Genomic DNA, 4,037 nt, shown 5'->3' with positions numbered 1-4,037 from the left:
GCCTCTGGGTGTGGTAAAAAGTAATTAACTTACAAATAAAAAATGTTCATAAAATTTAGACGTGAATTTTCTGAAAGGTTGGGAATATTCAGATTTGGGTTTTGAGTTAAATGCATATATTTTATGGCTTATTTTTACATAAAGAGCAATAGTTCTCATTACCAAAGAAAAGACTAGGGTCCTCTTACTGGACAGCGGTAGATGTATCCATCACTCCCCGCTGTATAAGTTTCTGCTGAGATGGGAGGAAAAACTTTTTTCCTTTCTTTGAAAAAATCTATTTGTGTGAACTGAGGCTTTGGATACCTGCTATACCACACCCAGTCCTTCCAGGAATAGTTTTGCTGTATTTAGGAGTGATTTTTGTTCTCTGGGAAGTGTACTTGATAACTTCATGAAAGAGTATGGTCCAGTATTCCTGAGAGAATTGCACCTCAAATTTGCCTTCTCTGCCAAATCCCCAAACTAAACTTCTCAGTACTTTGTTTTTTTCAGTGTTGCAGCTAGAAGCAGCTTTATCCCACCAAGCAAGAGAAAGTTGTAGTTACAGCAAGTTGGGTCTTATTTTAATTTTCTTTTTCTTTTCCTTTCTTGGTCCCCAGCATGTTCTCACCCTATTTTCCATTTACTGACATGTTATTCTGCCTCCTGCTTTTGTTTTTCAGGGTTCTCATGGAGTGAGAAAACCAAAGGAATTGCAAGGTGTGTCTGTCTTCTCCAGGGTTTGTGTGGCCCAGCCCAATGAAGTGTTCCTCAGAAGTTCCAGAAGTACATGTGAGCTGTTCCTGGTTTTTCACACACATCAGGTTGGCCAGCACTGTTTCTTTCTTCCTGCTCATACTGCTGATTTTGTACGAATGAAGAAAATGTACACTGAACATCCAGATCAGATTATTTATCATTCAGTAACTCCTAGACCTTCCCTTTCTGATGTTTTGCTATCAGTATGTGTTGAATTAAACCAGCGAAATGACTTGGCAGCTGCTCTTCCTTTGGGAGCATTATCAATACATATACTTTCAAATAATACCCATATCCATGCAATATTACTTAATAGAGGCATGTCATACTGACATTTGGTTTCAGCCACTTGGGACAGATTCCTGGTATGTAAAGAGGAAAACTCCTTGCTAAGCATTACTCTGTACTGAGAAAGAACCTCACACAAGTCTATAACATAGAATCAATCATTCATGTTAAATGGATTTATTTCTAAAGGATTCATTTTTTATATTAATGGGATAAAACTTTCCTTGCAGCATTACCAAGTTGTGGTATGAGGCTGTCCCTATGTGCTACACTGACCTGAGGGACTTTCTTACACTAGCATTTATGTCACAGTAGGGACTAGGAGTTCCATCCAAGGTCAAGTTTCTGTTGTACTAGACACACGGCAAACACTGTAAACTTTTCAGGACAGTCACTATCTTTCACTTTCTGAATAGACAAAACAGACAATGAGAGGGGGCAAAACGAGAGACAGAGAGGGAAATGACTTGCATGAAATCAGTGACAGATCCCAGAGTAGGACAAATGTCTTCTGACTCTGTCTAACACCCAGTCCATCTGGTAAAATGTCTGCTAGCATTGTGCAAACTGATACACGTGACAGACCAAGAAGCATGAAGGTCCCATCTGCTTATGAAGAGCTGAATATGCATCTAGGGATAGGGATGAAACAAAACTGAATGCCTCCAAGCTTCTCAGCTGGGCCATTTTGATCTCTGAACCTGGCCACGCCAAAAGCCTGATTCTCTGATCCAGACTTTGGGTCTCACTTTTGCAGTTGACTCCTAGTAGAGCCATATACACTCTAAACCCCTTTATATATGAAAGGTACAGAGCATGTGGGTTGCTCTGTTTTGGTCTCCTACTCCACAATTTGGATTGCTAAAACTGGTAGATTTTTCACTGGTGGAGTGAAGTGAGACCTACCCACCACTCATCTTGATGGTCGTTGCTTGTTTGGAACATCACATCTAATCAGTATCACAATTTCAAGGAATGTTTTAGGGATCAATGGGCAGCCCTATGGATTTGGGGGAGAAGGGGAAAAGGGAAATGCAGAGCCCATGGGATTTGCTTAGCATACTCAAAACTGCAGTCAGACCATCTGCAATGGTCTATAGAGCAAAGACACAGCAGTTAACATGGTCCAGCATGACTTCATCCTTCATCTCTGTTTGGCCCATCCAGTTGATGGAATTTACCGTTGACCTCTTCAAATGAGCTGCTTCACAGACAGGCAGAAATAAAAAGGAGCTCCTGATAAGTGTATCTATTGTTTATGTGAAATCTGCTGTCTGAGAGGTTTTGCCCATTTTGGTCTAAGGCAAGATTGAATTTTATTAGTGGATGTTAACAGTTATGAACCAAAAAGATGACAAAGCCAGTAGGGAAATACAGAGTGCTTGAGCAAGGGACTAACATAAGAGAGATGGGGATGAGAGGAGGGGAATGCAGCTAGGTTACAGAAAATACAATGTTAGCCAACTAAGCCGAGAGCTCCCCCACTCCACTCCCTGCCTGTACTCCCCCTGCGCCTCCCTGAGGGCAGGGATGCGCACCAGTGCCCCGCCTGTGCGCAGGGGCTGCCTGCGAGAAGCGCATTGATCCTCTGTGCTGTGGGGGAAGGGGAGGGAGGGGGTTCGCAACGCTAAGAGAGAAAGAAGATAGATAAACACAAACCTGTACAATGGTCCACAATGATGGAGAGAGTAGGTTGGAAAAAGTTTCTCAGTCCATAGAGTCTCATCACAGGGGTCCTCTTTGGGTGGAGCGGGGTGGTCTGTTGTTGAAGATTCCTCTCAAAGTCCATCAGGTGCAGAGAGGGGTTTGGGCGGTCCCCTCTGGGTCTGGTCCAGTGGTGGACCAGCAGATCGTGTTGGACACCACGAGGCAGCACATCAGCTTGGCGTAGCGGTGGGAAACACTGCAGGCATGCAGGATGCTCTTGTTGCTGGGGCCCCAGGCTCCAAGCGGTCCCACGACAGGCGTGCTCTGCCAGCCTCGGGTTCCACTGCTATGGTCTCAGCCAAGTAGCAATCTTATTTCCCAGTACCTTGTCGGATGTGTCTCATGTCGGTATCACCCCTCCTTGTGCCCCTTGTCCATAAGCACTAGCATCTGTGTTTGATTAGGAGTTTTGAAACATGGGCAAGATAAAAGAGGAGCAACTGCTTGCAAGGGAAATGGGCCACTGTGTGAATGAGAAGTGAGCTTCCTGCCTCCAAGTTCCTTTCAAAGTATGACCAATGCTTAGACCAAAACTGGCTAAAACTGGCCTTGAGGTCACCAGTCCACTTCTCACAATGAATGCTCTGAGCAAAGTCCAAGGGTGGCAATCTTTGATCACTGTCCACTTGGTCTGGATTTCAATATATAGTGAAATCTTGGTCTCATTGAATTTAACAGCAAAATTCCCACCGATTTCAGTGGTATCTGGATTTCACCCTCAGGGATGTGAATCTCAAGAGGCTGCTGCTGTGAGTCCTGGGGCTGATCAGGACTGTCAGGATGGTGATGTGGGTGGAGTGGCAGTGCTGCACAGTTACCTGATAAGCAGTGGGAGGCTGTGGGCACAGGGGTCACCTCCTGAAGGTGTGAGCAGGGCACCTGCTGCCCAGGGCCTCCTGGCAGTTGACAGGCTCTGTTTCAGGGTGGGAGTTTGGATTGCACCACAAGGTAACTGGACGCAATGTTTTTGGACAGGTTCCTAGACTGCCCTCACTGTACCACCCCATGCCCACTGCCCAGCTGATCCTCTGTGCAGGGGGAAGCTGGACTGTTTCTGACACCCTTCTTGCCAGTCAGAAGCTGCCCCACTTCAAGCCGAGGCAGCTGGGGTGCAGGGGGAGGTGCGGATCCGTACTAGGGAAGGCTTGGGACTTGCTGTCCAACGGGGGTTGGCACCTGTAGGGGCTCGTTTTCAACCGGGGTCCCACGGTGCGGTTTGCTGGAAGGAACGAAGAGGCCGCCTGCGCCCGATGTCCCTTCCTGGCCCTGCCGCGGCCCCCCGGTCCCCGCTCCTTGGGGAC

Source organism: Alligator sinensis, unplaced genomic scaffold (assembly GCF_000455745.1).
Source record: "Alligator sinensis unplaced genomic scaffold, ASM45574v1 scaffold619_1, whole genome shotgun sequence".
Lineage (NCBI taxonomy): Eukaryota > Metazoa > Chordata > Crocodylia > Alligatoridae > Alligator > Alligator sinensis.
The sequence above is the reverse complement of the archived record's forward strand: the minus strand, read 5'-3'. Positions refer to the sequence as shown.